General features: G+C 41.0%; 1 pseudogene; it reads right to left on the bottom strand.

Annotated features, from left to right (window-relative positions):
• Positions 1–13515: 13515 nt before the first annotated feature.
• LOC118151980 (small nucleolar RNA U13) lies at positions 13516–13607 on the bottom strand (annotated as a pseudogene).
• Between the last annotated feature and the right edge of the window lie 812 nt (positions 13608–14419).

The following is a 14419-nucleotide window of genomic DNA, read 5'->3' as shown; positions in this document are numbered from 1 at the left end:
TTAATGTTTTCAAGTATATGACTTCAGTGACTCATTCTATTAGAAACTAAAGTTTAGATCCAAAGCATATCTAGAAATGTTGAAAATCTTTTACCTTTCAAGATAAGAAAGAATTATACCAGGGTTAAAAGACTTATTCTTGGGGGAAATAGCATTAAAACATAGCTCGATGTTAGAAACAGGTGACCATTTACTTTTGAGAAAGCTGAAATGTAAATAGCTTTGTAATTCATTACCATTTTGGGCTAGTGGTGTTCAATACAATTTTCATTCATAAGGAAATGGAACACCAAGCCTCCATGATAAAAATAAAATATGACTCACTAAAATAGTGGTTTTTGTTTTGTTTTGTTTTTAGAATGGAGTCTCTGTCATGCCCAGGCTGGAGTGCCGTGGTGCAATCTCAGCTCACTGCAACCTCAGCCTCCCGGGTTCAAGTGAGTCTCCTACCTCAGTCTCCCAAGTAGCTGGGATTACAGGTATGTGTTGCCAGGCCCAGCTAATTTTTTGTATTTTTAGTAGAGACGGGGTTTCACCATGTTGGCCAGGCTGGTCTCGAACTCCTGACTTCAAGTGATCCGCCCACCTCCCAAAGTGCTGGGATTACAGGTGTGAACCGATATGCCTAGGCAAAATAGTGGTTTTATGAAACGTTATTTGTTTTTACTTTAAAATCTTAAGCACATTGTAACATTACCTTGAATAAACATTGCTATTAACCTTCAGCTGTAAAATGATTTTCAATAATGAGAAGAGACATAATATGCAAGAAAGTGTTCTAATACAAATAATGTTTAGAGAGACTAAATAAAAGGTTAGGCTGTTCACTGAAACCGGCCAAAGGAAGAAGCAAATTAAGAATTTACCCAAAATAGAGTAGGAACCCATTTTATTAGAAATAAAGCAAAATAAAGGCTTCCACCACCCGAAGTCGCACACCAGTGATTTAATTGGAAAGGTCTTTTCTTATAAACAGGATTAATTCCAATTAATGGAAAATTCAAATTATGTTTATAAACACTAACAAAACATTATCATTCCATAGCATATTACTTGCACAGCACCTATCCTATAAGACATTTTATGAAAGACAAAGGTTCATTAATTTTGCTAATTCCCTATTTTTATAGATGAAGAAACTGAAGCATAAAGCATTTAGAAGGCTGCAGGTTTCCAGAGAAGCTGAAGAAAATCTTTCCCTCAGTCCTTTCTTTGTTCAAGATACTCCTCTAAGAAACAAAATTAAAAGCAATCCCCATGTAGCACAAAATTTAAAAAGTGAAAGCTTTGTAAAGATCTATCACAGCAACCCTGAAGAGATGTGGAATGGAAAGTGAGAAATAAATATTTATAAATGCAAAGGCTTAAATTCCCATCTTTCTGGCCCTTCTAACAAGACGTGAATTGCGGGGTCCTGCCTCCTCTAGGGAAAGAGGTTCTTGATAAACAGCTCTTATGTTTGTAGCTCTTGACACCTTCTTTAGCACTTTGAGGACATTTAGCATCCTTGAAGCACAGAAAGTTCATACCATTGTTGACACTACCAGCCACAGTGTGACCTGGCAATGTGAGGTTTCCTTACCGAGGTCTGCTCTCAAGTTATACGGACAGGTCAACCCATGACTTGCTGCTCCTGGACTGAGAGCTCAATTATAAATGTCCACAGCCCAGGAAGTAGTAGTTCAAAGCTATCTGAGCAACCAGCAGAGCATTGTACCTGCTAGGATTCTCTATGAGCAACCCAGAAACCACTGGTGTCATTGTCCCAGGCTGTGTGTGGGACACAGAGAGAGAGGGAGAGGGAGAGAGCAAAATCAAGTCCCAGGGGACTTTGGTTGTTGCTGTCTTCTGAAGGAGCTGTTGTAGTTACCCAACAGGGCCCAGGGTGGGAGAAGAGCCGCAAAAGATGTAGTTGTAGAGGAAGGAGGGGCCTGTTACGAGGATCTGTACTGCTCTGCATAGTGTGGGGAGCTCAGATTTCATCCAGAAGGCATTTGGAGCCTGATGAAGGTTTTTAAAAGAGAAATACATTTTAGAGCCATTGTTCTATTCTGGCTGGCTGCAATGGGGAGTAAACTTAGCAAGGACTGCCTTGCTCATCATTGTAGCTCAGTGTCCAGTACAAAGTTACTAAGTAGGTGCTCAATAGATATTAACTAGATGAGTGAATGAATGAATGATTAAATGAATAAATTTAGTAGGAGAGAAAGAAGAGTCTGGAAGAGTTCCCTGTGCTGAAGGTTACCAACAGTATCTTAATCATGAGATGAGATTTCTTAATGTGTAAAAGGAGGATTACTCTATCTGCTTCATAAGATGATTATGCCTTTTCAGAGTGGGAGGAGGAGAGGAAAAAAAACCTCATAATAGTGGTGGAGGCAGAAAAAAGACAAACTATTAACGAATTATGGTTGGTATCATGAAAGAAACCAAAGGCCACTCTAGAGAATAACAACAAAGATCTATTTTGGAGAGTATAATTGAGAAAAATCTTCTTAGAATGTGATATTCAAACCGATCCCCAAATGATTAGAAGGAACTGACTACATGAAGAAGTGAGGGAAGAGCTTTACAGGAAGAGGAACAGCTTCTGCAAAGGCTTGGAGGCAGGAAAGAGCTCATTTTGTTCAAAAAATGATAAAAGTGGTGACTGGAGTTCAGTAACAGAGGCAGGAGCCAGATCACTCAGGGGTGGTGGATCGTGATCCTGTTCCAGCAGGAAGGCTGAAAGGAGTCTAAGCCAGGGAGCAAAAGAGATGAACAACTGGAAGTACAAGGGAAATGTCAGATCATGTTGATTCTAAACCTTCCCCAAAGGGATCACCACGGCTTAGAGGCACTCGAAAGGTAAAGAAACGTGTGTTGAAGACAGAGCTTTTCAACTTTGTCAAATAAGATTCTTGGAAAGTCTGATTCCTGGACAACTGTGCTTTCTCTTTCTCTCCAGAAGAATCACTAACCTGAGTCATGGCAAGAGAGGGGTTTCTTTGTTGTCTACTTTTCTTTCAACATTATAGCCCATTCCAAAGTAAAATTGACAACAGGAAACCCGTATAAGAAATGAGTAGGGAGTGGAAAAAGCTGCCAAGACAATGGAGAGAGTGGGGAGGTGGGGAAGCAAGTCAGCAAAGGGAGAATTGCTTTTTTTTCCTTCTGGCCCACTGCTACCCCTTCATCCTCATCCCAGAGGAGATGGGAGTGGCTCAGTGTGGGGTTAGACGGCCCCAAGGGAACACAGTTTTTACATCTTGTCCTCCCTGAACTTGCTGCATGTTAGATTTTTCTCCTGGACAAAGGCACGCCTAGATAGGAAGTTTACTTTCTAGTGGGGAGAACAGCCTTTTAAAAAATTCTCTTTGATAATTCTTGATTAAAGTTCTTTAGATTTTGCCTGCAACTTAGTAGTTCCATAACTTGTCTAGGAAGAAATATTTTGTAGCTGAAAGCAGATGGGATCCCAGTAGTAAGAGGTGGAAATGTGTGTCTTTCATGAACTGGAAAAGTCCGAGCTGAAGGGCTGGTTATATGTTGGGTACCTCTGACCACTGGGTGGGACTTCTCTCTCGGCTCATTAACACTCAACACAACAAACATGGGGTCAATTCTAGATCCACCCCTTATACTACTGGACCTTGAGACTATGACTTAGATGCGTCAAAAAATAAGTCTTCTATAACTGTGTTTTTCCAAAGTTGGTGATCATTAATGGACCATGAATTCAATTTATAGGATCAACAAATATTTTTAAAAAAGAACTAAGTAGTTCTTTTTAAAAATACTAAAGTGCTTTGCATATATGTATATGCAAGTCATATATGTAGTCCTGCTTATATGAATGCATGTGTGTGTGTATATATATGTACACACACACACATATACACACATACACACACATGTATTTTACTGATCATAATGTTAAATGCATCGTTTATCATGGGTAATCATCAAGGAAATTTGGAAAATACTGATAACTTAGTTCCTAGCTTCCATTCCCACTCAGAAGTAGAAGAAAAAGTTAAAATTGTACATTCAACACTGCTCAGCATCTTTTAGCTTCCAGTTGTCTATTTTGGGAGTTGTTATGTCCGTTCCTCTCCTGGCTTTTTACTTCCTTCTCCTTCCTGTTGGGGCACATTCCTCATCCTTCCTTGGGGCAATCAGTCTTTGTCTCAGTGGTATTAGAGCTTTGAGAAGACAAACCAACCAACAATAAGCCCCGAACTTCCCAAGACTTACCAAGAGGAGGAAAGACAGCAGGCAATGCTTTTAAAATTATATCCCATACTACACATATAACTTACCTGAGACTCAGTTTCCTTAACAGTTAAATGTGGTAAAAATTAGAATAACTGTTTAATATTTAAATGTTTGCAACACTTTAGGTACTGGATAAATATGAAGTCTTTCCCTCTTTAGGCTCTTGTGTTGTTTATATATTGTGCTAAAGGAATTTCTCCAAGCCAGCCCTTGCTCTCCGGGAACTTAGCTGGGAGATGGATGTGTATGGTACATGGAGACAGCAAAATGAAAACAAATCAATACATCAATGGAGTGGAAGGTATTTATATCATACTCAGTCAAGTGTGTTTTATGGCCCACAGCCAAGGGTCTAAGATACTTCAACTGATGACTCCCCTAAGAAACTCGTTCCAACATATTCAGATTGTTAAAAAAAAAAAAAAAAAAAGTACTGTTACCTAATTGCAACTGTGTGGGTACAGGCAGGGCCAACCACCCCTAAGCAAATTTGAGAATGGTGACATGTCTGCTCCCCAGCCCCCTACTTGCCTGTCCTGCTCCCTAGTTCAGGGCCTGGTGACAGTCCTCTGATTGAGAACTTGGTTGTCCTCATGCTCCTTTTATTTATTTATTTATTTTTTTGAGGCAGAGTCTCACTCTGTCACCCAGGCTAGAGTGCAGTGGCCGATCTTGGCTCACTACAACCTCTGCCACCCAGGTTCAAGGGATTCTCCTGCCTCAGCCTCCTGAGTAGCTGGGATTACAGGTGCACGCCACCATGGCAGGCTAATTTTTGTGTTTTTAGTAGAGATGGGGTTTTACCATGTTAGTCAGGCTGGTCTTGAACTCCTAACCTCATGATCCTCCCGCCTCTGCCTCCCAAAGTACTGGGATTACAGGCATGAGCCACCGCGCCCAGCCTATTTTTTATTTATTTATTTTTTAAATTGAGATGGAGTCTTGCTCTGTTGCCCAGCCTGGAGTGCAGTAGCATGATCTTGGTTCACTGCAACCTTCACCTCCTGTATTCAAGTCATTCTTATGCCTCAGCCTCTCGAGTAGCTGGGACTACAAGTGTGTCCCACCATGCCCGGCTAATTTCATTGTATTTTTTAGTAGAGATGGGGTTTTGCCATGTTTTCCAGGCTGGTCTCGAACTCCTGACCTCAAGTGATCTGCCCACCTTGGCTTCCCAAAGTATTGGAATTACATGTGTGAGCCACCATGCCTAGCCTCATGCTCCTTTTAAAACACACCCCCACCAACCATCCTGAGAAGATTCTAATGGCATGTAGAATAATTGACACTTCAACGAAAACCCAGTCCAAATCAAGGTAGCTGTGGGGAGAGTTATACATATATATAAAAATAGAGATTTTTATATAAAAATAGTAATATGTAATACATTAAATAATGTAAAATAAATATAAAAATATATTCATATATAAAATAAATTTTTCTCCCTTTTCTCCCTGAAGAATTAGTTTAGCTTCCTCAATGTGGTATAGTGGGTGAGTGAGGAATGGTTTAGAAGGGGAAGAGGGCCTGGCCAGGCGTGGTGGCTCATGCCTGTAATCCCAGCACTTTGGGAGGCCAAGGTGGGTAGATCATGAGGTCAGGAGATTGAGACCATCCTGGCTAATACCATGAAATCTTGTTTCTACTAAAAATACCAAAAAGTTAGCCGAGTGTGGTGGCGCACACCTATAGTCCCAGCTACTCGGGAGGTTGAGGCAGGAGAATCACTTAAACCCAGGTGGTGGAGGCTGCAGTGAGCCAAGATCATGTCATTGCAATCCAGCCTGGTGACAGAATGAGACTCCGTCTCAAAAAAAAGGGTAGGTGGGAAGAGGACTCATGGTCTGGCCTGCCCACGGGGCATGCCCTCTCTAGCTGAAGAACCCCTGACCAGTTCCTAAAGCAAGTGAGATAGTGAAAGATGCCTCCACCATAACTAAAGCTTGCCCATGCAACGGGCATTGAAAGACCTCAACCCCTAAGTTATTGTGCCCTAACCTGTCCCCTACTATTAGGGTTTTCCAAAGAATTAGAACCAATATGGTGTGTGGGGTGGGGGCAGTGGGAACGGTTTAGGTTAAAGAATTGGCTAATGCAATTATGGAGCCTGAGGAGTCCAAAATCTGTTGTGTAGGCCATAGAGCTGGAGATCAGGGAAGCGCGAATGTTGCAGGTAAAGGCCTCCTGCTGGAAGAATTCCTTCTTGCCTGGGGGACATCAGTCTTTGTTCTATTCAAGCCTTTAACTGATTAGATGACAACCACCCACATTTTGCAGGGCAATATACTTTACTCAAAGTTCAACAATTTAAATGTAAATGATATTCAAAAACACCAACACAGAAACATCCAGAATAATGTTTATTCATATATTTGGGTGTCCTGGCCCAGACAAGGTGACACATAATATTAACCATTACAGAGTAGATCAGCAAGATAGATGACTAGAGATGGCTGGCACTTGTTCTTCCGACAAGAAAGGGCCAAGGCAATGAATAAACAGAGAAGAGTTGACTGGAGTGTCAAAAGAAGTGTAGCAGAGGGCAGCAGGGGCATGGAGACACACCTGTGGTGCCTGGAAGTCTAGGAGGCCATTGTGGAGGCACCCAGCCTCTGCAGCACCGTCTTCCCTGGTTGGATCAGATCTACTTGGAGTTGGGAGGGACTTCCCACTGTGGGGAAAAGGTAAGCAGGAAACTCCACCAGCCCCCATTGCCACCACAAACACCCAAAGTCCCTACTACAGTAGAATCCTGTTGCCCTCACAAGCCCTGAGCTCAGTTTGAAGAGTTGGTGGGAATTCACACTGCTGCATTTCCCTGCATTTGAAGCATAAAGTATGCACTCCCCACTCCTCATGCACCCTCTGTGAGCCAGGCTGCTGCAGCATGGTGCCATCTTGAGACCAGAGCCACCTCTGGAGGCCAGTAGCCACCACCCCTCTCCAGCACGGGGGTTCCATATTCATTCCACCAGCCCACAGGTGGCTGAATGCCGCAATTCCAGCTGCATGGAGCCTGGGCCCAGGATCAGCTGTTATTCTGGTCCTGTTTAGCAGGGAAACCAATTCCCACCACCAGTTGGAGGAACAGTCTTCCAGTTGGAGAAACAGTCTAGCAATCCTGCCCAGAGAAAACCTGCCACTGAGCTAGCGAAACTGTTGCTCACTCTGTCCCTGAAAAGAAGAGGGCTTCGAGCCTAGCAACTGACATGCTCTTGGGTTGATGGAGTGACTACATGCCTCTGCTCAGGGCCTGGGAACCATCCCCACAGTGCCCAGTCCCCTGCAGACAAGCCCCCAGCCTGCCCATTGCCCCTTGCCAACAATGGTAATCTGAGAAACAGCTCCATGGGGCTGCCCCTGGAGGATTTACCTCCAGGCCAACTAAGCAGCCCAGGACCCACATCCCAGGCCCTAGAAACAGCCCCATGAGCCACCCATGGTGGGCACACCTCCAGGCCAACCAACCAGCTGTGTGCCTGAGAAGCGGCCCCACAAACCACTCCCAGGATAAATGCCCCCAGGCCAATAAAGCAGCCATGCATTTGCATCTTAAGCTTGGGAAGCAGCCGAGTGAGCCACCACCAGCAGACATGTCTCCATGCTAGCCAAGAAGCCCTGCAAACACATCCTGCACCTAAGAAACAGCCCCATGGTTCACCCCTGGCAAACATGCCCTTAAGCCAGCTGAGCAGCTGTGCGCCCATGTCCCAGGACTGAGAAATTGCCCCAGTGTCTGCTCCTTACAGGTATACCTCTATGCTGGCCAAACAATGGCATGCACCTGCTCCTGGCTAAGGGAACAGCTTTATATCCCCTAATGCAGCCCCAAGTTGGCTGACCCACTGTATTTATGCACACATCTCTGGCATAAGAAATAGCCCAAGCCCACTCCTGGCAAAGCCACACCACCCTCACCACAAACTATCTCATTATAGGCTACTGGGACACTTGAAAACATCACTAGTATGGATTACAGCTAAGGAAACTACATGGAGACTACGCCTGTGCATTCAGCTAGAACTCAAACCGATGAACCCAACCAAACCAACAATTTATATGCCTAAGTCTTTCCCTACAAAATCTACTCCATAAAACTGGAAGAGATGACTCTTTCACCAGATGAGTAGAAACCAACGTAGAGAAACATCAAACGTGAAAAAGCAAGAAATTACAGCATCTCCAAAGGAACACAATAATTCTCCAGTATTATTCAGGGTTATTACTCTTTCTCCTTTGTTTCTACCAATGAGTTTTATAGTTTTGCATGCTTTCATGATGGTGGTTCTTGTTACCTAATCATAAGGAGATAAAAGAAATGCCAGAAAATAATGCAAAATAATAGTCTTAAGGAAATTCAGTGAGAAATCTGAGAATAAAGATAAACAATTTAACAAAATCAGGCTAATTTTTGTATTTATATATTTTTTAAGTAGAGATGGGGTTTTACCATATTATCTAGGGTGGTCTTGAACTCCTGATCTCGTGATCCACCTGCTTCGGCCTCCCAAAGTGCTGGGATTACTGGCATGAGCCACCACTGAAATACTGGATTTAAACTGCACCATAGACCAAATGCATCTAACAGACATTTACAGAACATTTCACCCAACAGCTGCAGAATACACATTTTTCGGTAACATTCGCCAGAATTGTCCATATATTAAGACAGGGAGCAAGTCTCACAAATTTTTAAAAATAAAAATTATAGCTGATCACAATGAAATAAAACTTGAAATCAACAAATTTCAAAGATTAACTTTGAAACTATATACATACATGGAAATTAACATGCTCCTGAATGACCAGTGGGTAAAGGATGAAATCAAAAATTTTTTTAAAACAAATGAAAATAGAAACATACCTGTAGGACACAGCAAAAGCAATATTAAGAAGGAATTTCACAGCAGCAAATGACTGTGTCAAAAGACCAGAAAGACACAACCTAACAACCTAATGATGCACCTCAAGGAACTAGAAAAGCAAATACAAGCCAAATCTAAAATTTGTGGAAGAAAAGAAGTAAGAAAGATCAGAGTAGAAATAAATAAAATTAAGACAAAAAAATACAAAACATTAATGAAATTAAAAATTGTTCTTTGAAAAGAGAAAATTGACAACCCAATAGCTAGACTAATTGAAAAAAAAAAAAAGAATGAATACCCAAATAAATAAAATCAGAAATGAAAAGAGAGGTATCATAATAGATACCACAGAAACACAAAGGATCATTATTGACCACTATGAGCAATTACACATCAATAAATGGGAAACTCTAAAAGAAATGAATAAATATCTGAACACATACAATTTACCAAGATTGAACTAAGAAATAATAAACAGATTAATAACAGATCAATAAATAGTAATAAACAGATCCTAAACAGATTAGTAACAAGTAATGAGACTGAATCAGTAATAAAAAAAAATCTAAACAATGAAAAGTCCAGGACGCAGATTCACATGCAATTCAGCAATCCCTCTACTGGGCATTTATCCAAAGGAAAGGAAATCGGCATATTGAAGAGACATCTGCACATTCATGCTTATTACAGCACTATTCACAATAACCAAGATATGGAATCAACCTAAGTGTCCAACAACAGATGAATGGATAAAGGAAATGTAACATATATACACAATGAAATACTGTTCAGCCATGAAAAAGAATGAAATCCTATCATTTGTAGCAACATGGATGGAAGTAGAGAACATTATGTTAACTGAAATAAGCCAGGAACAGAAAGTTAAACATCACATATTTTCAGTCATATGTTGAAGATAGAAAAAGGTTTATCTCATAGAAGTGAAAAGTAGAGCACTGGATACAAAAGGACAGAAACAGGGGGGAGGGGAGGGACAGGAAAAGATTTGTCACAGGACACAAAGTTACAGCTACATAGGAGGAATAAGTTCTAATATTCTGGACTGCAGATTCCTCATCCAAACAAACAAAAGAATTAACATTGTTGGCCAGGTGTGGTGGCTCAAGCCTATAATCTCAGCACTTTGGGAAACCGAGGCAGGCAGATCTCCTGAGGTCAGGAGTTCAAGACCAGCCTGGCCAACGTGGTGAAACCATGTCTCTACCAAAAATACAAAAATTAGCTGCGCATGGTGGCAGACACCTGTAATCCCAGCTACTCAGGAGGCTGAGGCAGGAGAAATGGCTTGACTCCAGGAGGCAGAGGTTGCAGTGAGCCTAGATCACATCATTGCATACCAGCCTGGGCGGCAAGAGCAAAATGCTGTCTCAAAAAAAAAAAAAAAAAAGAATTAACATTGTGGGATACTTGCTAAGTGCCAGGCACAAATGCATAAATTATTTAATTGAAGCTTCATAACAAGCAGTTCTGTAGTGGGTAAATATTTAACCAGGGAGGACTGGTTCAAGATGCTAACATGGATGCACCAATATTGCAGAATGGGACATGGAGCCCCAGAATGACCCTCACCATCCACACTGACTCCTTCCTTCCTTCCTTCCTTCCTTCCTTCCTTCCTTCCTTCCTTCCTTCCTTCCTTCCTTCCTTCCTTCCTTCCTTCCTTCCTTCCTCCGTCCCTCCCTCTCTCCGTCCCTCCCTTCCTTCCTCTCTTCCTTCCTTTGCCAAAGTCTCACTCTGTTGCCCAGGTTGCAGTGTGGTGGTATAATCTCAGCGCACTGCAATCTTCACCTCCCAGGTTCAAGCAGTTCTTGGACCTCAGCCTCCTGAGTAGCTGGGATTACAGGCATGTGCCACCACACCAGGCTAAGTTTTGTATTTTTACTTATGTTGGCCAGGCTGGTCTCAAATTCCTGACCTAAGGTGCTCCACCTGCCTTGGCCTCCTAAAGTTCTGGGATTACAGGTGTGAGCCACAGCACCTGGCTTGATTACTTCTTTCTGATGAAGGGTGGCAGTTTGGTGTGGGATACAAATTCAGTACCCATTTTCCCCATAAGCCCCTCCACTGAATTAATAAAATTCTTTGATAATGTGTGCTGTGAAATATATACAAGAAAGTGTGATTGGGGTTAAATCACTGGTTTCTATTTCCACCTCTCCTATTCCTCCACTCCAGGACATGTGGGAGGGATGAGGGGAAGAGTTGGTATCTGGGCGATGAGGGGGAGGTAAGGGAGGGAAGTAATGTACCAGAAGTTGAGACACCTAATCTGAATTTGAATATTGGTGGATGGAAGTGATGTTGGATATATGGAAGTGAAATGGGACAGTTTAGGGCTGGTCCTGCTCATGAAGATTAGGGGTTTGGTGTTAGGATTAGCTTGCTGGTCCAAGGAAACCCTGATTTGTAGCCTTTGCCAATTTCCAAGATACAAAGACCTCCACCATGGCTATCTTTAAACCATTTAACCAACATTTGAACAAGCTGGGAAGAGATACACATGAGTGACTTTCAAGAGCCAGTGCCAGAGTAAGCTTCTTCTTTACACAGCAGAAGGAAGAAACCAAAGCCTAAAGAGATGAAAGAACTTGCCTGAGAACATATGAGCTTTCTAAAGCATAGTGGTTCACATCGTTTGGGAGGATTAAATGAAATAATCAGGCAAAAGGGCAATACTTGGCGCAAACCAGGTGCTCCATAAATGCTCCCTTATTATCATTGTTATTATTGCCTTTTGCCTCTATACCTAAGATGCCTTTCAACTCTAACTTGATACAAGGTCTATTTCTAGGAAGTGCCTTACCTAGAAGTGCATTGGTGTCTAATGTGCTGTAAGGATATATAATTTGTTTCTAAAGCCATTATTTTACAACAGTATCCCAGAGTTGGAAAGATCATTCTCTTCTGGATTTATGTCTTAATTCATCTAATCATTCCCATAAGATTCTGGATGAAGCCAACTTTAGAAACTAATGTAATTGTTCAAAGAAACTTAGGAAGACTTTGACTAGAAATTCTTCTTCTAGGACTCTATTCCATAAAATATTCTGGATAAATTAGGCAGAATACCATAAAAAATTAGGCAGTAATACCAGTGATGGCAAAAATTTGGAAACACCCAAAAGTATACCAATCAAAAAATGGTTATATAGATTATTATACATTTATAAAAATAGAATATTATAGAGCTATTAAAAAGAACAAGGCACTTGTCTATACATACTGACATGGAACTGTCAAGGTTAATCTGATAATATTTTGGATTACCTCAGTCACATTAAAAAAAAACAAGAAAAAATTTATGTATAAATTAACTGTATATAAACAGTAGAAAAAGGTCCACACAGCTGTATGACTGTGTGCAAACTATAAATGATAGTTTATTTGGAGGGAAGAAATAAAATGGGAATGAAGGTGATAAGCAACTTTTATTTTTAACTGTATATATTTCTGTATGTTCTAATGTTTTTTATGGTGAGCCTGTAATTGGGCATTTCTTGTATAATTTTAAATAAAATGCTTTTTAAAAAGACTCTGGGATGTGATTAGATATATAGTTATATAGCCTTTACATACGTGATTCAAGGTTTTGAATACCAGACTTTGGAAGGGGTTAGCAAGTATCAGAAAAAGAGGTTGAAAGAAGAAAAGACTGTATATTGACATAGTATCTTCTCTGTCAGGTCTCTTAGCAGTTCTCTTTTCAGATAATTTTTCTCCACTGGCTAAACTTGAGTTATTGAATATAAATTGTCCTTTATTCTATGGCTAATTGGAAAGACCAGTAGCTCTTCAAGTAGACTATATTAAAATTAACCTTGAATCCCATATATAAGCCAAGGCTCACGTCTTACTTTGTCAATACTTCCTGAGCCACTTAGCTCGATTGGTGAAAACTGGGGTCAGCACAAAGTAAATTTCAAATTGTTAACCTCTTATTCTTCAGGGATGTGCGTGTGTGTGTGTGTGTGTGTGTGTGTGTGTGTACGTATGAGCTTGTGCATATGTCGGAATAGGGGAGCTTTTGGTGACTTGGGCTAAGTATAAAAAGGCACCCTTCTAAGATTTTTTTTCATATCTTCTACAAACTAACAATTAGCTTGAGCTGACAAATTCTTCTTTTAAGAGTGAGAATCATCAATACCTTAGCATAAATTAATTTAGTTAGGCAATTGTTTTTCTTTTTTCCTGACAACTAAGATATAGAGAATAAGAAAACTATTAAGGGAGAAGGGGGAATAATTTGTAGTATGGGCACTACATTTTACATGGGGACGGATTTCTAGAGGAGCATGTGAGAAAAATGGAAGCCTTTGAATCTGGGCTTTGTCATTTGCCAAATTCTGCTTCCTAGGACAAACTTTTTTTTTCAGGTCAGATGGGTAATGTGCCGATGTAAAGGGTGGCACATCTCACACAAGTGTGTGAACACCCAGTCATCATGCTCATGAATTACACAAGGATCAGGACAAACTTTTTAACCTCTCGGATGTCAAATTTTCTCAACCATAAAATAGGGATTGCATAGTTGCAGTACTGTTGTAAAGACATATACTTAGAAGCACTTAGCATAGAGACTAGTACAGAGTGACTGTGTAATAGATTGTGGTTATAATTTGGATATATAATTTCAGAAAGAAAGGGTAACCAAGAAGACTTGAAAGAAACTCTATGAATTGAAAGCCATTTAAATAAGTGTCAATAAATAAATAAGCTTTACTTTAAACACCTACAATTTGTAGGATCACACAGGTGTCAAAAGTTTGAGCCAGCCACTTTCTGGAAATGGGTTGCTTACTAATAGGCATATCAGGAGCTGAGGGGTACAGGAAGGGATGTAGAAAGAAGCCAAAGGAAAACTATTCCACAGGGACAGAGGGGCACTATAATACCTGTTTCTCAAATGTATTCCTGTGGGCAGGATGACAGGAGAATATGTGTGATGGCTCATCCCCATTCTCTTTAAACTCAGCAGACAACCCCGGTGGGCATGCTAGGAAAGTCAGTCCCCCATGCCATCTTTCTAGAGCAAGAACCTGGCACGTTAATGCCTACTGTGTCTCACCCATAAATAGCAATGATGCTGCAAATAACAAATTAGATGAGGGAGGCCAGTCCGCTGATGGAACTCTCAATTTAAATAGAGGGCATTTACACTGAGAATGGAATTTGAGAAAGGCAGATCCAACCGAAAGCAGGGAAGGAGATTAGTTTCTGTCATCAGTCATCGCTGACACTGGGCATTTCTGAGATTGTTGTGATGGTCAAGGAAAAAG

This window comes from Callithrix jacchus, chromosome 2 (assembly GCF_049354715.1).
Source record: "Callithrix jacchus isolate 240 chromosome 2, calJac240_pri, whole genome shotgun sequence".
NCBI classification, from domain to species: domain Eukaryota; kingdom Metazoa; phylum Chordata; class Mammalia; order Primates; family Cebidae; genus Callithrix; species Callithrix jacchus.
The sequence above is the reverse complement of the archived record's forward strand: the minus strand, read 5'-3'. Positions and strand labels throughout refer to the sequence as shown.